Here is a 20,827-nt window from a genome sequence, read left to right on the forward strand (position 1 = left end):
CTCCCGAGCGCCATCCCCTGCCGAGCACCTTCGACCTCGCCCTGGCCGCTGAAACAAGCAAAGCCGAGGATTTGGGGCCTTCTGCTCCGGAGATTCCGGTTACCACACAGTAGCAGCGGCAGTGAAGCGGGCAGTTCAGAAGTTTTCCAGGTGTTCCTCTGCACTCTCACATCTGTCTCCATCAAATCAGAATTGTGCACGGTCCCCTACTCGACAGATAACAGATAACTTCACCAGAGAGGCCGCACACGCCATCATCTTCTCCTCCTCCCAGCTTACTCCTCTTAAAATGCTGCAATAGCCCTGATGCCAAATATTATCCGCTACTGAACTGATTTTAGATCCAATTTTAAACACAAGAGATTCTGCAGATTCTGGAAATTCAGCAAAGTACTGGAGGAAGTCAGCAGGCCAGGCACCATTCAATTTTGTTACTTCCCATTGAATCCTTTGTGGAATTTTGCCAAAAACTTTCTTGCTCAATGACGTAAACAATTTGTGTACTATATTTGGCATGTCCCCAAGAAATTGGGTGGTGGGTGTAGATAAGTCTCTAACAAAGGAGGTGTAAGATGCTCCTTCCCTCCACTAGCCTGCTGGTCACCCTTGGGCAAGGTGTAGCATCTGCTTAGCCCCCCGATCAGGGTCACGTGAAGCTATAGAAGCAGGTGGTGGATGGTCGTATGAGCAGCTTGTGCACATCGCAAGTCCTGGTGATGCGACCACTGACGCCAATCTCTGAAGAGTATTGATAACGGCTGGGGTCACCCGTCTTGTAAAGTCACTGCCCAGAAGAAGGCAATGGCACACCACTTTTGCAGAAAAATTTGCCAAGATCAATCATGGTCATGGAACATAATGAACAAAACCCAATAATTAAGTGAAAATCATTAAAATGTATTACTATGATAAGGATTTGAGAATGGTATTTTTTGAAACCCACTGTCACACATACACCCGTCTACTGGCACCTTTCGCTTCCTCCCACTGAAATCATTATGAATCCAATTGTCTCTCTCCCATGGATCTAAGAATGTTTACACTGCTGAGGAATTTGGCATGTGGGACCTTTGCAAAGCCTACAAAATTACAAGAACATTATATCAAGTGTTTGCTCCTGGTGACCCCTTCAAAAAAAACCAATCAAATTAGTCCGCAGGACTTTCATTCAGTTTTAACTGGCCCTAATCAGATTATGCCAGCTGGTGGTGTAGTGGTATCAGTGCCTGACTTCAATGCTGATGGTCACCAGTTCGAATCTGGCTGGCTGCTTGCACACTTTCCATCCACACTGAGTGTAGCAACTTGGCTCGTAAAAACAGACAAATCTAAGGAAACGGCAAAAAATGCTGCCGGACTCACCAAGTGTGAAAAGGAACGACGTTCCCATCAGTTTATACCTTCAAAGTGTAGGGTTACTCTGTCTATTTTCTCAGGACTAAATTTAAACTAATTGGTCTATAGTTCAGTTTATTCCTATTTTAAACAATATTGTAACATTCATACTTTTCCAATCCCCTGATTGGTGCAGCAAATGAAATGCTGGAGGAATTGGGACAGGCAGCATTTGTGCGGGGACATGGACAATAACCTTGCATTTACGGCAGGGGTGGCCAACCTTTTACATTCCATGTGTCAATTTTTTCACTCACGAGTTCAAATGCGCCATACAGCTCTTGTACTCCCATTCAATTCTTGTAAAAATGTTAATGTAGAGCTTGTGCGTGAAAAAAATCGCATCTGAACTCATGCGTGGAAAAATTGATGCATGGAATGTAAGAGGTTGGCCACCCCTGATTTATGGTCTCAATCTAAAAAAAACGTTGACTGTCCATTTCCTTCCGCAGATGATGTAATACCCACTGAGTTCCTCCTGCATTTTGTTTGTTTGACAAAATAATAGGTGGAATTTCTGCAATTTTCTCCATTGTTTCTTTTAATAGTCCTGAATATATTTATAAGACCATAAGGTATAAGAGAAGAATTAGGCCATTTGGCCCATTGAGTTCTTTCCACTATTTCATCATGGCTGATCCATTTTCCCTCTCGGTCCCAATCTCCTGCCTTCTCCCCAGAATCCTCCATGCCCTGACTAATCAAGAATCATCAAATGTTGCCTTAAATACCAAATAACCTGGCCTCCACAGCCACCTGTGACAACAAATTCCACAGATTTATACATGATAACCTTCCCACTTTCAAAGATGCTAAGCTCATAAGAACCTCTTTCCTTTATTGTTGATATCTTCCTTTTTTAACATACTTTCCTCTTTAAATTAAACAGTAACACCAGCCCCATCAACCATCAGGCCTTTGAATAAAAGGGGCTAACTACACTTAGCTTCACTTGCCCCATTGTTGAAATGTTTCCACAACCTATCACTTTCAAGGACTCTTTATCTCATGTTCTCGTTATTTATTGCTACTTATTTATATCTGTATTTGCACAGTTTGTTGTCTTCTGCACTCTGGTTGATCTCTCATTGGTCCTGTTACTGTTACTATTCTATAGATTTGTTGAGTATGCCCACAAGAAAATGAATCTCAGGGTTGTATATGGTGACGTGTATGTACTTCGATAATAAATTTATTTTGAACTTGAACTTTGATATTTTGTGATGACAACCTCAAGGTATTCATTAAAATTTTAACCCAAGCCTCAATCTCTCCAGAAATATGATCCCTATCAGTTCCATTCTATTCTCTTCTTCTTTATTCTCATTCCCTATTCTCCTTTGATTGTATTTGCCAATGGTGTTTTATACTCTTTTATGGCTTCCTTAATTTCTTTCTTTTACTTCAGTCATGAACTTGAGGTTCTCCTCTTGTCTTTCTCTCCTGTTAAGCTCCTGGTGTCTTATATACTGTAACTTTCATTCATTCTGTCATTATGTGATGTGAGTGACCATGGTCTTTCCATCACTCTGATTATTCTTGGCAAATTTTTCTACAGAAGTTGTTTGTCTTTACCTTGTTCTGGGCAGTGTCCTTACAAGACAGGTGACCCCAGCCATTATCAATAATCTTCAGAGATTGTCTGCCGGGCACCAGTGGTCACACAACCAGGGCTTGTGATATGCACAGGCCACCACCTGCTCCCACGGCTTCACGTGACCCTGATTGAGGGTGGGGTGCTAAACAGGTGCCACATTTTCCCAAGGGTGACCTGCAGGTTGGCAGAAGGAAGGAGCACCTTACAACTCCTTTGACCAAGGCGTACCTCCACCCCACCACCCACCCTAATATGACTATCAGTTTTTTCAGTCAGTTATCTCCAGATTTGGCACCTCCTCTCCTTTTCTTTGCAAGAATTTCTTTCCCATGGGGTTCTTGAATATCCTTCTTGAGTGCCTCCCATTATGTTGAAAAGTTTTATCTTCGAGTAGCTGTTTTTTTTTCTGTTAGATTTTACGAAATACTTTTAGTAAAACTGACCTAACTAGTAGTGGGGGGGAGGGGACAAACTGGAAACATGAGGATGGAGATAAAGGGAAAGTGAGAATAAGAAAAGTTCAGAAAGACAGCAGAACCAACAGAGCAGAAAGCTCAAGAAGGGATCGTATAGTATGGCCAAGTGAAATAGGAATTGATATGGGAGGTGAAGGGAGTAATGAATTAAAAGTATTGTATGTGAATGCACGGAGTATAAGAAATAAAGTAGATGAGCTTGAGGCTCAGTTGGAAATTGGTAAGTATGATGTTGTGGGAATAACAGAGACATGGCTTCAAGTGGACAAGGCCTGGGAAATGAATATTCAAGGTACACGTCCTATCGAAAGGACAGACTGATGGGCAGATGGGGTGGGGTGGCTCTGTTGGTGAGGAATGATATTCAGTCCCTTGCGAGGGGGGACATAGAATCAGGAGATGTAGAGTCAGTATGAATAGAACTGAGAAATTCTAAGGGTAGAAAGACCCTAATGGGAGTTATCTGCAGGCCCCCAAACAGTAGTCTGGATGTAGGATATAAGTTGAATCAAAATTGGCATGTTGCAAAGGTAATGCTACAGTTGTTAAGGGGGATTTCAACATGCAAGTAGACTGGAGGAATCAGGTTGGTACTGGACCCCAAGAAAGGGAGTTTGTGGAGTCCCTCCGAAATGGATTCTTAGAACAGCTTGTACTGGAGCCTACCAGAGAGAACGCAATTCTAGATTTAGTGTTGTGGAATGAACCGGATTTGATCAGGGACCTTGAGGTAAAGGAGCCATTAGGAGGTAGTGACCATAATATAAGTTTTAATCTACAATTTGAGAGGGAGAAGGGAAACTCGGATGTGTCAGTATTACAGTTGAACAAAGGGAACTATGGTGCTATGAGGGAGGAGCTGGCCAAAGTTCAATGGAACAATACCCTAGCAGGGATGACAGTGGAACAGCAATGGCAAGTGTTTCTGGGAATAATGCGGAAGGTGCAGGATCAGTTCATTCCAAAGAGGAAGAAAGATCCCAAGGGGAGTAAGGGGAGGCCGTGGCTGACAAGGGCAGTAATGGACAGTATAAAAATAAAAGAGAAGAAGTATAACATAGCAAAGATGAGTGGGAAGCCAGAGGATTGGGAAACTTTTAAAGAGCAACAGAAGGTAACTAAAAAGGCAATACGCAGGAAAAAAAAAATGAGGTACAAAGGTAAACTAGCCAAGAATATAAGGAGGATAGTAAAAGCTTCTTTAGGTATGTGAAAAGGAAAAAAATAGTTAAGACCAAAATTGGGCCCATGAAGACAGAAACGGGTGAATTTATTATGGGGAACAAGGAAATGGCAGATGAGTTGAACAGGTACTTTGGATCTGTCTTCACTAGGGAAGACATAAACAATCTCCCAGATATAATAGTGGCCAAAGGACCTAGGGTAATGGATGAACTGAAGGAAATTTATATTAGGCAGGAAATGGTGTTGGATAGACTGTTGGGTCTGAAGGCTGATAAGTCCCCAGGACCTGATGGTCTGCATCCCAGGGTACTTAAGGAAGTGGCTTTAGAAATCGTGGACGCATTGGTAATCACTTTCCAATGTTCTATAGATTCAGGATCAGTTCCTGTGGATTGGAGGATGACTAATGTTGTCCCTCTCTTCAAGAAGGAAGGAAGAGAGAAAACAGGGAATTATAGACCGGTTAGCCTGACATCGGTGGTGGGAAAGATGCCGGAGTCAATTATAAAAGATGAAATTACGACACATCTGGGTAGCAGTAACAGGATCGGTCCGAGTCAGCATGGATTTACGAAGAGGAAATCGTGCTTGACTAATCTTCTGGAATTTTTTGAGGATGTAACTACGAAAATGGACAAGGGAGAGCCAGTGGATGTAGTATACCTGGACTTTCAGAAAGCCTTTGATAAAGTCCCACATAGGAGATTAGTGGGCAAAATTAGGGCACATGGTATTGGGGGCAGAGTACTGACATGGATTGAAAATTGGGTGGCTGACAGAAAGCAAAGAAGAGCGATTAACGGGTCCCTTTCGGAATGGCAGGCAGGGTACCGCAGGGTTCAGTGCTGGGACTGCAGCTGTTTACAATATATATTAATGATTTAGATGAGGGAATTAAAAGTAACATTAACAAATTTGCCAATGACACAAAGCTGGGAGGCAGTGTGAAATGTGAGGAGGATGTTATGAGAATGCAGGGTGACTTGGACAGGCTGGGTGAGTGGGCAGATGCATGGCAGGTACAGTTTAAAGTGGATAAATGTGAGGTTATCCACTTTGGTGGTAAGAACAGGGAAGGCAGATCATTATCTAAATGGAGTCAAGTTAGGAAAAGGGGAAGTACAACGAGATCTAGGTGTTCTTGTACATCAGTCACTGAAAGTAAGCATGCAAGTACAGCAGGCAGTGAAGAAAGCTAATGGCATGCTGGCCTTCATAACAAGGGGAATTGAGTATAAGAGCAAAGAGGTCCTTCTGCAGCTGTACAGGGCCCTAGTGAGACCACACCTGGAGTACTGTGTGTAGTTTTGGTCTCCAAATTTGAGGAAGGACATTCTTGTTATTGAGGGAGTGCAGCGTAGGTTCACAAGGTTAATTCCCAGGATGGGGGGACTGTCATATGTCGAAAGATTGGAGCAACTGGGCTTGTATACTCTGGAACTTAGAAGGCTGAGAGGGGATCTGATTGAAACATATAAGATGATTAAGGGATTGGACACGCTGAAGGCAGGAAGCATGTTCCCGCTGATGGGTGAGCCCAGAACCAGAGGCCACAGTTTAAGAATAAGGGGTAGGCCATTTAGAACGGAGTTGAGGAAAAACTTTTTCACCCAGAGAGTGGTGAATGTATGGAATGCTCTGCCCCAGAAGGCTGTGGAGGCCAAGTCTCTGGATGCTTTCAAGAAAGAGATGGATAGAGCTCTTAAAGATAGCGGAATCAAAGGTTATGGGGATAAGGCAGGAACTGGATACTGATTGTCGATGATCACCCATGATCACAGTGAATGGCAGTGCTGGCTCGAAGGGCCGAATGGCCTACTCCTGCACTTATTGTCTATTGTCTATTGTCTCACTCTGATTTAGAATTTTGTATTTCTATTTTATGACTTTTCATTTGTCTTATTTTCCTATACCCATATGAATTAAGAAAATTTGCTCACCCACTGATAATCCCACACACCGAGCTTCACTCCCTTAACTAACTCCTGAATTGTAGTTACCTCCCTTCTGGCTCTGAGCCCTCTTCCTGCCTCCTGGCCTGTCCCTCTACCCCCTCCTCCTACCCTCTCTGTGTCACCACTCTTCCTCAGCCACCCACTTGCATTCCTTCTAAATCGCCTTGCATTATATTGGCTAAAATGTTATCTTTATTTCAGTATCAGTTCTGTGCCCTGTTACTGACTCTACCTAAATTGATATTAGGATCACACTACTGAAGTCCTGGTACTTTTGTACCTTTCAGAATTTTGCCCAAAATTTGTTCCTCTTATGTCAGGTTTTCTGGTGACTTATAAAACATTCCCAAAGTGCTTTTGCCTTTTTTGGTTCATTAGGTCATCTCCTAAAGCCCCATCTGATGACATTTCAAGCATGTTATCGCTCCACACAGCTAAGATTATATTTCTCAAGTAATATTGCTAACGTCTTTTGTTTTTATAAGGTTCTCCAACTAATTGAGAACCTTTATTGTTTGCCACAGACAGTAGTGCTTGGCTTGACACTGTTACAGCTCTGGACATTGGAGTTCAAAGTTCAAATCTGATGTCATCTGTACGTCTTCCCCGTGGAACGTGTGTGTTTTCTCCAGTTGCTCCGGCCTCCTCCCATGGTCGGAAGACGTACTGGAAGGGGTAGGGTAATTGTTCTTTGAAAGTTGTCCCACGATTAAGCTAGGTTTCAATCGGTTACTAGCTCAGGTGCCAGAGGGACGTATTCAATGCCCTATTTCTAAACAAACAAATGAATGTTTCCCAAACATAGTAAAATTGCTAAATTGCTCCTGCATGGCAGATGATTGAACCCCTGTGTAATAAAAAACAGAAAATGCTGACTCAGTAGGTCGGGTATCGTCAGTCAAAGTCTGTCCCGAGCCTTTGTGGCCGGCGCCTATGCTGGTTTCTGTGACGTGAAGCGACTGAGGGTACAAGACTCCCCCCCGGATAGGACGCTAGTCTATCGCGAGGTTAACCCCCAGCATTTGCCAGTGCCCATTTTCAGCTGGGTGGACTGGAGCAGTGTGTGGTTAAGCGCCTTGCTCAACACGCTGCCTGCGCCGAGACTCGAAGTGGTCAGGTCGTGAGCCCAACGCCCTAACCACTTGGCCATGCGCCACACCAGACCTAATGACTTGTCCTCCACAGCTGTCAAGGCAAATGAATTCCACAACTTCACCTCTCCCTGGCTAAATAAATTCCTCCTCACTTCTGTTCTCAAGGGGCGCCATTCATTCTGAAGTTGTTCCCTCTTGTCCTAGACTCCCTCACTACAGGAAGCATCCATTCTATCAAGGTCTTTCAATATTTGATAAGTCTCAATATGATCTTCTGTCATTCTTCCTTATTTCTGAGTTGTAGAATCTTCATGACCTTTCATCAGAAGGAAGATCATTGACCTAAAATATTGACTGCTCATCTCTGTACAAATGTTGCCCGACTTCACTACTTGTAACATCTTCTGATTCCTTTCCTTTTCAAAAAAAAAGGAAGAAAACCCTTATGTGCGATCGAGAATCTCCGGAGGGGAAGGCCCCCAAATCCTCGGCTTTGCCTATTGCCTGTTGCTGGGGCCGGGGTCAAAGCGCTTGGCAGAGATGGTGCTCGGTGCTCAGTGTCGGAGGGCTGGTCGGAGGCTCGAAGTTTTCAGACGGACTCGAGTTGGCTGTGGTCGGGTGCTTCCAGGATGCTGGATCGGCAAGATTGCGGTGCTGGAAGCTCATGGCAGGGAGAGTTTTTCTTCCTTCTCCGTCTGCGTGAGATGATGGGACTTTCGAGAGACTTTGAGACTTTTTTTAAACCATGCCCATGGCCTGTTCTTCATCAAATTACAGTAATGCTTTGCACTGTTCTAACTATATGTTATACTTTTGTGGTTTTTGTCAGTTTTTTTTTAGTCTTGGTTTGTCCTGTGTTTCTGTGATATCACTCTGGAGGAACTTTGTACCATTTCTTAATGCGTGCATTACTAAGTGACAATAAAAGCGGACTGAGTGTCCTCATAATCTAATCTAATGGGGTGGCACGGTACCATGGTGGTTAGCACAACGCTTTAAAGTACAGGCAAATGGGGTTCAATTCCCAGCGCTGCCTGTAAGGAGTTTGTCTGTTCTCCCCGTAACTTACGGTAGGTTACTTCCCGCAGTCCAAAGATGTACCGGTTAGTATGTTAATTAATCATTGTAAATTGCCCCGTGACTAAGCTAGGGTTAAATCAGGGGTCTATGGGCTCAAAGAGCCGGAAGGGTCTGGTGCAGGCTATATCTCAGAAAATAAATAAACAGCAGTAATGACTTTTTGCACAGAGAGTATTTGTAATTTGATCTGAGGAAACTGTAAAGGCAAAGAACAAAACTAGATGAAGTAAACCCCGCCCCCCCACCAACCCCAGAAGAAACGTTAGCTGAGAGCATTAGAGTGAAATGAAATTCAGGAAAGTTAAACTAAATAGTTTTTGCAGTTCATCAGTTTATCCTTTTCTGCTTTTATTAATAGAATAAATAGATAAAATGTGATAAGATGGTTCCCAATTTATTTAGCATACCGACTGTCCCCAGATTACATGCACCTACGTTATGGACACCTATTCATCGGAAGGAGCTCCCATAATATTATTAAGTTCAAAAGTCCACTCCCCCCTCCTCCCCCTGGACTTTTGGAATTGTTCTTTTGCATCGATTTTATGTATTTTTGTTTATTCATTGCAGAACTGTAGATATGTGGTTACCATACTAAGCTATGGCCAACTAGAGGGGAGACCATACTGGATCTACCACTAGGCACTGAAGCTGGTCAGGTGTCAGATCTCTGGGTGGGTCAGTATTTCATGGACACCGACCACAAATCCTTGACCTTTACCGTAACCTTGGATAGAGATTGGAGCAGACAGTTTGGGAAAGGATTTAATCAGGGAAGGAGCAATTAGGGAGGAACTTCCTTCAAGAGGACCACAACCCTGTGGTGGTTTGAATGCTTGTGTGTCTCGATGACCCAGAGAACTACGTTGGCTGGAGTCAGGTCTTTATGCTTTGGCTCTTGGTAGGGTCACCCCTACCGAACAGGTCAAAGGGTAGAGGTCAGACTAAGAGTGGTCCACTGGACCTCCAGGTTCAGGGGTTCAGCTCAGGGCTAACAACCCTGACTGGTAAAACAAAATTGTTACGGGAACAGCAATGAAGAATCCTTCTACATCTGAGTGCGACGGTATCCCTGAGTCTCAACCCGGGATTTGAATGACTGATAGCCGTGAAAACCAAGCGGAAGCTACTGACATGATGAAGGAAGCCCTGAATATTGCCAGTGATGGGGGTCCTGCCCTGCCCTAAACGCCAGCGGCTAGGTAAGTAAGTAGGGAGGAATTTAGGAGCTTAAGTATAGAGTAGTCTCAATAGGCCCGGTAACCCAATTCTGCGCCTGTATCTTTTGATCTTATTGTCTTATTCTGTGTGTTTTCTGGCTTACGGATAGAATCAACACACGGATGTGTGTAAATACAGAACCCAATGGTAACCTAGGTTACAACTTGTATTTCACTGCACCTCCATGGCACCATCATCATTACCCACACGATTGAAGTAATCAAAATTTATTTGTTAAAAAAAATCAAGAGGTCTTAGTTCAGGTACATGTCAACATACAATACGATAGTTATCCTCTTGCTCTCCCTCCCTCCAAAACATAGGAATTCATTCAAGTGTTACAGAAAGGAGTTCCAAACCAGCTCTCAGATTTCTCGGGCATTCCTAAAACTTTCATTGAAACGTTGAGAACTTCTGAACATCTTAATCTGTGGCAATAAATTTTTACTGAGGCAAATTTTCTGTTTCCTGTTTGTAAACTTACTTAACCATACATATTGATGATAAGCAGCCCAGAAACAATTCCATAATAATTGTGCAGTATTGTATCAGGAGAGATTAATATTATCTATAAAGCCATGCACAGAAGGCAGAACTAACTCGGCGGTAAAGAACACACACACACACAATGCTGGAGGAACTCAGCAGGTCAATCCTGATGAAATGTTGGCTGTTTATTCCTTTCCACTGCCTGACCTGTTGAGTTTCTCCAGCATTTTGTGTGTGCTGCTCTGGATTTCCAGCATCTGCAGAATCTCTTGTGTTTATGCTCAGCAGTTAAGAATGTATTTATCTTAGAAAAATAATCAAATTATGCTTTAACTACTTATTCAAACAGCGTGTGAAAAACGACATGCTAGTTAGAAGCATGTCACGGATCAGAATTACAGTAAATTCATTTGGAGATTTATTTTATTATTGGCATCCATTACTATAGACAGTTCCCCAACAGCCCGCTGCTCGACTGGGTCCCGACAACGTTGGAGAGACAAAGCCACCCCCGCTGCTCCGACCAGCGGTGGGAACATTCACGGAAGTTGGCTGTGGCACGTAATCAGCACCGATCCCAGCAGCAGACTCGTGGCCAAGGCGGGCATCGTGCCGACGCCCTTAGTAGTTTGCTCTGAGGCTTTTGAAGTTGACTCAGCTGTAGACGCAGTTTTCTTTGTTGACATTACATTGCTGACCATGGTCATAGTTTGTGCTGATATATTTGAAGGTGTTTGTGCTGTCATATTCAAAGAGGATTGTGTTGTATTCCCATCTTGGCTGGTAGGAGGCATTTCTGTTGAACCATTGCCCAGAATTCCTGATGTTGAATTCGGTGTTGTATTGTCAGACTCTTTCTGGAAATCAAATAATAGAAACGGTTTATAATAAACTCGAATATCCAAACCCGCGCTCACCTTCCAGAAAACAGCAGGGATTGGAAGTACACGGGGTAAAACTTTCTCCAGTGATATCTCCGCTTCAATTTAACCCAAAAACAGCCTGTGTGGGGCAAGTTGAAAAGGGTGTAAAGCAGGCATTCCATCTCACTTCAAATCTACCCAGGAAACGGTTCAAAGTTCAAAAGTTCAAAGTAAATTTTATTATCAAAGTACATATATGATACCACATACAACCTTGAGATTCATTTTCTCGTGGGCATTCACAGTAAATCTATAGAATTGATGTATAGAGTGCAAAAGACAACAAATTGTGCAAATGCGAATATAAATAGCAATAAATAACGAGAACATCCCGCTTGGTGGCGCAATATCAGCGCTGGACTCCGGAGCAAAGGTTCCCGAGTTCGAATCCCAGTTGGGTTGAGCGTCGAGCAAGCAACTCGGCCTCGTAAAAACAAGAGTTGCTTGCTACGGAAACACCGTCATGATGGTGCCCCAATAACTCCACTGTGAGTTGAGGGCTATTCTTCTTCTTCAAATAACGAGAACATGAGATAATGAGATAAGGAGTCCGTAAAGTGAGATTGGTGGGTGTGGGAACGTCACAATGGATGAGCAGGTGAGTGTAGTTATCCATTTTTGTTCAAGGGCCTGATGCTGGAGGGGTAGGTACTGTTCTTGTACCTGGTGGTGTGAGTCCTGAGGCTCTTGTACCAGACTATCAAGATGACAATGTTGCTGCCAACTTTGCCATTCTCGAAACTGAATCACTAAGATTACTTTACTAACGCTTCTTTCAGTTAGTCCTGACGAAGGGTCTCGGCCTGAAACATCGACTGTACCTCTTCCTAGAGATGCTGCCTGGCCTGCTGCGTTCACCAGCAACTTTGATGTGTGTTGCTTGAACTTCCAGCATCTGCAAAATTCCTCATGTTTGCACAGAAGAAGATCTCAGACTGTTTTTTTTTGGGGAGTTGGGGTACTTTGTAAATTGTAAAGGGCACTGAGAGTTTGAATGGGAATATGGGAGAGTTATGCAAATAAACAGGAAATCGGAAAATGGAAGTTAACTTTGGGAAAATGCCTGGAGAATGGATGAAAAATATGAATCCAATTAAATAGAATGAGTCTGTGCTACAATGGGAAGTTGGGGTGCTGGTGTATGGAACAGGGAATGGACCACAGTCACAGCAAGTAACGAGGAGAGGTAGTGGAGTGTTGGCATGTATCATAAGCAGGACAGGGTAGAAAATGAGGGACATTTTGTTGCAGGGTGGTTGGTTCCTGGGATGAAATGATTGCTGTCTGAAGAGAGAAAAAGGATGTGCTGACATTGGAGAGGGTTCAAAGGAAGTTCACAAAAACGATTCTGACTTTGAAAGGCTTGTCATCTGAGGAGCATTTGATGGTTCTGGGTCTCTACTCACTGGAACTCAGAAAAATGAGGGGGGGTCTCAAACGTTGAAAGGCCTCACTAGAGTGGATGCGCAGAGGATGTTTCCTATGGTGGGAGAGTTTAGAGGGCACAGCCTCAGAATAGAGTGACATCCTCTTAGGATAGAGATGAGGAGGAATTTCTTTAGCCAGAGAGTGATGAATCTGTGGAATTTGTCTCCACAGGCAGCTGTGGAGGCCAAGTCATTGGGTATACTTAAGGCAGAGTTAATAGATTCTTGATTAGTCAGGGCATGAAAGGATATGGGGAGAAAGCAGGAGATTGGGGCTAAGAGGAAAAATGGACCAGCCATGATGAAATGGAAGAACAGACTCGTTGGGCTAAATGGCCTACTTTGCTCCTATATCTTATGGTTTTGTGGCGTAAAAATTGAGCAGAGGGACCCAATCCTCAAGACATTAGAAGAATGACAGATAATCTTCTTAAAATAGAAGATCTTGTGGGAGATATACAGTGTGAGTGGATGCTGGGGGATATTTCTTCTTGTTGGGGTATTTGGAATGGGGGGCACTACATTTCATCTTAGCACAGACCCATTCTATTTAACTGACTTAATTTTTTTCATCTATTCTCCAGACGATTCCTCATGTTTGCCAATTTCCTGTTTGTTTGCATGACTCTATCCCATATCCCTGTTCAAACTCCATATGCCCTTTACAATTTACAATGTACCCCACCCTAAAAAAAACACAATCTGAGCTCTTTTGCGCAGTAACCTTTGTGATGCACATCATCCTGTTTCAGGAATGGCAAAATAAGGAGCCTCCCATTTAGGAAGTAGCTGGCGAGAAATTTCTCTTTCCCAGAGTGTTCTCGCTCTTTGGAATTCTGGTGTGAAGGGAATGTCATTCAATCCTGTTCATCTCTAAGTAAATAAATAAATCCAAGGTAGAGAATGAAAGGCATTTAAATTACATTAGAGTCAAAGGGTTTGGGCAAAACAAGAGGCTAGTTGTTAGGCTGGCATGCAGAATTATTACTTCCTTGTAGTTTAATTTTCCTCAGACTGCTGTAGTTTTATAATATCACCTAATTCAGTGAATTTTCCCATAATTATGGTACAGTTGCTTCTATATTTTTCTAGAAACTTCTTAGTTTTCAGTATCAGGTGTCACTTGATCAAGGCTATTTTTTAGGTTAATTTTTATCACTGGTATTTCTGGTTATCTCTAGTCTGAGTATGAGACAACCCCGACTACCTTTCTCTGTTTTCTTTTGTTCGTTCTTTGTTCATGTAACACGGAATAAAATAGCTGGCAATGAGTTTTATGTCTCCTTCTTGACTTCCGAAGGATCTCTAGATTACAAAGATCCAGTCCAACGTGGTGTTGAGACCAGGATCGGGTCAGGCAGGATCTTATTAAATGGAGGACCAGGCTGTAAGGGTTAAATAACCCAAGCTTGCTTCTGTTTCTCAGTCTTTACGAGGAGTCATATGACAATTTTTTCTTCCAATAACCTTAAGCATTTGATCATAACCATCTTAAAACAGTGGAGAGAAATACCACAATGCAGGGTTATCACAAAGCATGGTCCCAGAAGTGGAATCTTTAAAAAGGCTCTTAAGACAGGGATATTTGAATATGTTTGCAGTTACCCAGGCTGTTAAATGACTCTAGGGCAGGTTTAGAACTTGATGATCTGAGATAAAAGGTGAATTGCCGATCAATAGAAACATAAAGAATCAAGCCCCATTTGCGTAACTGATGGAGAATGCAAGGACAATAACCCAGCCCTTATGTATTAACCAGTTACAGAGCTTTTTATACAACACAGTGCTATTCAAATAGTAAATTCTGTCATTTGCAGCGCTGAGGGTGTTAAATTATCAAGTAGAATAGTCTGAGGGATAGGAGGAAGGAAATATCATCTAGACCAGGGATTCCCAACCCAGGGTCCACGGACCCCTTGTATTGATCCATTAAAAAAATGTTGGGAACCCCTGATCTAGACCAACAGTTCTTGGGTTTAAGTCCCACTTCGTGTGGAATTAACTGCTCCAATGTAGGCCACTCCCTCACCTTCAACACTGCTGTGCTGGAGGAAAGAGAGAGGGAGAGAGAGAAAACAGCCTGGCACTTTGCCTCCAGCTTTGAATAGCACAGAGTCGGAATGGCATAACTGGCTATGAGTGAGGGGCCAGAGAGCATCCAACACCCAAGAAGCAAATTGGAGCAGAAGGTTTGCTCTCCGTAGAGAGGAAGAACAGAAATAACCTAACATTCGAGAAGACAAACTGGGTAATTTTTACCTACCATAATTGCCATCACCAGAATGGCGATGATCCCAAAGTGGCTGACTGAAAGCTTCATCTCTCTGTTCCTTTATTTCACACACAGCTGTTTGGTGACTTTGTCTCTGGTGCTTCAGTGCAGAATGCAGCGGGTCAGGATATGGTTATTTTATAGGGAGATGCATAGGTTAATGATTGATAGGGTTGAACAAGTCACTATGAATGTTGACTCCTGATTGGATACAAGCCTTGTACATTGAAGGACTCGTAATTCCAATCTGCAGTGTAAATACCTAACAGGCTGCAGTATTTTTTTGTCTTCGAGGCATCAGCCCTGATGGACGTCACCTGACTCTGTGCTAGTGAACCATGTGGAACAAGCTGGAAGGATTTGTTCTCCTCTGTACGGCTATTTTGAAAGTAACATGCTAACAGTGGAGGCTTTGATAGCTAACTCCTTGTAGCGTTGAAGCAGGTTTGCAAGCTTGGTGAGCGAGACAGAAAACACCGACTGCGAATAAGTATATTTTTTAGATTATAAGGACACTCAGTCCTCGTTTATTGTCATTTAGAAATGTATGCATTAAAAAATGATACAACGTTCCTCCAGAATGATATCACAAGAAAACACAGGACAAACCAAGACTAAAACTGACAAAACCACATAATTATAACATATAGTTACAACAGTGCAAAACAATACCATAATTTGATAAAGAGCAGACCATGGGCACAGTAAAAAAAAGTCTCAAAGTCCCGATAGACTCATCACCTCACACAGGCAGCAGAAGGGAGGAACTCTCCCTGCCATGAACCTCCAAGCACTTCCTACTCGCCGATGCAGCACCATTGGAAGCACCCGACCGAATAATCATTTATTTACAAACATAAAAAATTGAACAGATATTTAGGTTCCCCCCCATGTTACAAACTACAGATAGTTAGTTAAACGTGTGCATGAAGCATACTTTCTTGATAGTTCCAGCAACAAAAGGGAGAGAGAGAGAGAAAATCTCTCGTGTGATTTTTCTCTCTAACCGAGGTGTTTGAAACTGAACTTGAGGTGTCGTGGCACACAGGATAACCAATAGGGAAAGAGCAGCTGCAGTTTTAAACTGACCAATCACAACAGAAGTGGCTTTCAACCAGCTAATATGCTATGCCCCCACACCCCCACCACAGGACACTCCTGTACCTAATAAAGTGGCCAGTCAGTGTATAGAGACATAGAAAACCTACAGCACAATACAGGCCCTTGGGCCCACAGTGCTGGGACAAGCATGTACTTACTTTAGAAATTACCTAGGGTTACCCATAGCCCTCTATTTTTCTGAGTTCCATGTATATATCCAGGAGTCTCTTTATCCGCCTCCACCAGTGCCACCGGCAGCCCATTCCATGCACACACCACTCTCTGCATAAAAAACTTACCCCTGACATCTCCTCTGTACCTACTTCCAAGCACGTTAAAACTGTGTCCTCTCATGTTAGCCATTTCAGCCCTGGGAAAAAGCCTCTGACTGTCCACACAATCAATGCCTCTCATCATGTTATACACCTCTATCAGGTCACCTCTCATCCTCCGTCACTCCAAGGAGCAAAGGCCAAGTTCACTCAACCTATTCTCATAGGGCGTGCTCCCCATGCTCATGGTCTTCTGCCATCCACTTCAAGGTTCGATGTGTTGTGTGTTCAGAGATGCTCTTCTTCACACCACTGTCGTAACGTGTGGCTATTTGAGTTACTGTCGCCCTCCTGTTAGCTTGAACCAGTCTGGCCATTCTCCTCTAACCTCTCATTAACAAAGCACTTTTGTCAATAGGACTGCTGCTCACTGGCTGTTGTTTGGCTCTCGCACCATTCTCTGTAAACCCTGGAGACTGTTGTGCATGAAAATCCCAGGGGATCAGTGGTTTCTGAGATACTCAAACCACCCCCTCTGGCACCAACAATAATTCTACAGTCAAAGTCACTTTTGTTCCCCTAATCTGATGTTTGGTCTGAACAACATATGAATCTCTTGACCATGTCTGCATGCTTTTATTGCATTGAGTTGCTGCCACATGATTGGCTGATTAGAAATTTGCATAAACAAGCAGATGTACAGGTGTAACAAGTAAAGTGGGCACTGAATATCTATGTGTTCTAATTTGCATCAGACATTAAAATTGAGGACCTTTCATTTGTTTTGATTATAGAGAACAGTCATGGAGAGAGTTTAAAACACCCTGAGGTTGTTTCTCTCAGCGTGCACCCAAGAATGTTTCTTAAAACAGAATGTAGATAGACCAAATGCAAATGGACCTTTATTGGGAAATGAGTCTGGCCACGTGACTGACATTTCAATGGTGGAACATTTAGGAAACGGCAATCACAACTTAAGAAAGCTATGAATACAGGCAGGTATGGCCCCTGGCAGGAAAGTGTTAAATTGAGGGAGGGCAACCTACAGCAGTTTTAGGCAGGAGCTAGGGAGAGAACAGGTGTTTCGTGGCAAGTCCGCATTCGACATGTGGAGGTTGCTTAAGTCCAGATGCATAGCGTACGGGTCAGTTGAGTTGCAGTAGGAGGGAAGGACAAGGATGGCAAGGTAAAGGAGCCTTTCATGGCTGCCTGTAAGGAAATGATGAGAGAGTTTATGAATTTAGTCAAGAAAGAAAAAAAAGAAGCATGTGTAAGGTCTTGGCAGAGTCTTGAGGAATATAAAGAAGCCAGAAAAGAACCCAAGAAGGCATTGGCACTGAACTAAGGGTCAGTGGTCGGACTCTCTGTGGACTTCAGTTCAGAATGCTACTTGCTTGTGTTTACTGTTTGCATGATTTGATTTTTTTTTTCTCTCTGCACGTTGGGGTGTTTGACGGTCTTTTTTTAATGGGTTCTTTTGGGTTTCTTTGTCTGCCTGTAAGGAAATAAATCTGAAGGTTGTATAATGTATACATAATTTGATAATTAACATATTTTTGAACTTTGAATTTAAAGGAGCCGGGAGGGGCCGTCGACAAACAGGATTAAAGAGAATCCTAAGGTATTCTATACATAATCAAGTGCAAGCGAGCACCTCAGACAGTTGAAGAAGTTTAGTATCGGTCCCCAGATTCTAAGAACTTTCTACAAGGGCACGATTGCGAGCATCCTGACTGGCTGCATCACTGCCTGGTATGGGAACTGTACCTCCCTCAATCGCAGGACTCTGTAGAGAGTGGCGCAGACAACCCAGTGCATCTGTAGATGTGAACTTCCCACTATTCAGGACATTTACAAAGACAGGTGTGTAAAAAGGGCCCGTAGGATCTTTGTCAAGTCACCCCAACCACAATCTATTCCAGCTGCTGCCATCCGGGAAACGGTACCGCAGCATAAAAGCCAGGACCAACAGGCTCCAGGACAGCTTCTTCCACCAGGTCATCAGACTGATTAATTCATGCTGACACAACTGTATTTCTATGTTACATTGACTGTCCTGTTGTACGTACTATTTATTATGAATTACTGTAGTTGTACATTTAGATGGAGACATAACTTAAAGATTTTTACTCCTCGTGTACATGAAGGATGTAAGTAATAAAGTCAATTCAATTCAAAACCTGGGAGCAAGCAAGACTACGCAAGGACAATGGGAGAAATGTGGCTGGAGGCAGAAGATGTGGGTGAGATCTTTGCATCAGTATTTACCAAGTAGGATGTGGAGGGTGGTGGTCAGGGAGGAGTGCTGTTGTATGTCTATATATACACACAGAAATAGCATTTGGTGACATTCTATAGGCTATAATTTCCAGTTTGTCATTTGCTGGTCTTTTATTCAACAGTAACAGCCACGATGTGTTGATGGTTGATGGACAAAGGAAGAGCCGACTAGGAGCTTGTGAAGGGAGCTTTCTCTTCAGAATGCTGAAAGGCAGGGTGAAGATGTATCGGGGTGAAGCCTGTATTGATGAATGAAATGACAAAAGATGCAATTACAGACATCCCACCCTGCAAAAACTCATTTCAGGGAGGTAGCACCATCAATTTGCGGGAGACTCCCGGAACTTCCGGGAGAGGTGGGATGTCTGCAATAGAGTAGCTCCTTAGCAGCTGGCCAGCTAGGTTAAATAATGTTAGCTATGCTAATGAACGAATTACACCTGTTAAACTCACCTCAACATGTCTTTTACACTTAACCCACCATGGGCAATAGAAAAGTCACTGTTGCAAACAGTGCAGCGAGCAACACTGTCATTATTTTTGACCCCTATTAGGCAGGGGTACACTTTAGGGTAGTTTGGGGTGACGTACGTTTTATATTTTCTTTTTATGGAACACTCTGCCATGGTGTTCTCTCTATCTCTCCCTCTCTGTCTCGCTCGCTCTCGCGCTCCCTCTCTCTCTTGCTCTCTCTCGCTCACTCTAAAAAAAATCGATTTCCAGGATATTGTACATAATTTGCGGGCATCAGGGAGCCACTATCAATATGTGGGAGACTCCCGGAACTTCTGGGAGAGGTGGGATGTCTGCAATTAAATGCAGAGGGTAATGGGGGTTGGTTTGGAAAGACCAGGGAACTCCATCCTTGCCCTGTCTGGGAGGGGTGGGGGTCAGAACAAAGGAGTAAAGGGGGCATGAGGGGAAACTTCTTCACTCAGAGTGTTGTCAGAGGGTGGAACGAGCTGCCGGCGCGAGCGGTCCATGCGTGCCCGATTTCAACATTGAAGAGAAGTTTGGATAGGTTCCTGCATATCGGGGTATGGAGGGCTATGGTCCCGGTGCAGGTCAATGGGACTATGCAGTTTAAATGGTTTGGCATGGACTAGATGGGCCAAAAGGCCTGTTTCTGTGCTGTATTTTTCTATGACTCTATGAGTAGTTATTAGAGAGGACGTGGTCAGTAATGGAAAGGCAGACTCATGGATAATGGAAAAGGTTTCAGAGAAGCCTGAATGGAGATATGACAGAGGAACTTTCAGCATACAGAGAGGACTATTACTATTGCAACTCCGCTTTCCATCTACGCCAGCTATTTCACTTCTCATAGCACCTTCCCATTGAACCCCAGGAGATTTTACACTGACTCTTTTAACCCTTGTCAACTATACTCTTTTCCTAGATGCTGCCCGGTCCTGCAGCATTTTGTGTTGCCACTGTGACCCTCTGACTTTCATGAAATCAAGGACTGGGCTCGCTCTATGTTTCTGAGTTGACTGCACCCATTGGGAACAATAGAATGTGTTTAACATGTTAATGATTGTTACAATCTCCCAGTGGTAAATTCTCCACACCCAATTGGAATACTGTATGTACTGACCTACTACAAATAAAATGTTTGATTTCCATTAGTGTTTGCAGATCATTAACAGTACAACACAGCCATCATTTGACTGTACATTGCTTGTTCAATGCTCCCAAATGGCACTGTAATAGCACAGGAACATTACCAGCCTCAACTCAACAGAGTGCCACACCAAGGAATGGTAAGAATGATGGGCATAGAAGAAGGGTCAGTAAAAGGGTTAATGAGCTAAATAACAATCTTGCATTCTTCTAATTAAACTATGTAACCTAATGAAGTTCTGTAACCCAACCCCTGTCCTAAGTAACGCACATAAAAATTGCTGGTGAGCGCAGCAGGCCAGGCAGCATCTCTGGGAAGAGGTACAGTCGACGTTTCAGGCCGAGACCCTTCGTCAGGACTAACTGAAAGAGGAGATAGTAAGATGCTGCCTGGCCTGCTGCATTCACCAGCAATTTTTATGTGTGTTGCTTGAAAT

General features: G+C 43.3%; 1 long non-coding RNA gene across 1 annotated transcript; it reads right to left on the minus strand.

Moving 5' to 3' along the window:
* Window positions 1–10,214: 10,214 nt before the first annotated feature.
* LOC140190493 (uncharacterized) lies at window positions 10,215–15,329 on the minus strand. The gene is made up of 2 exons (XR_011883616.1): window positions 15,106–15,329; window positions 10,215–11,349 (listed from the first exon to the last, which is right to left on the minus strand). It is a non-coding gene; the product is annotated as an uncharacterized lncRNA (long non-coding RNA).
* Between the last annotated feature and the right edge of the window lie 5,498 nt (window positions 15,330–20,827).

The sequence above is a fragment of the Mobula birostris genome, chromosome 30 (genome assembly GCF_030028105.1).
Source record: "Mobula birostris isolate sMobBir1 chromosome 30, sMobBir1.hap1, whole genome shotgun sequence".
Taxonomy (NCBI): Eukaryota; Metazoa; Chordata; class Chondrichthyes; order Myliobatiformes; family Myliobatidae; genus Mobula; species Mobula birostris.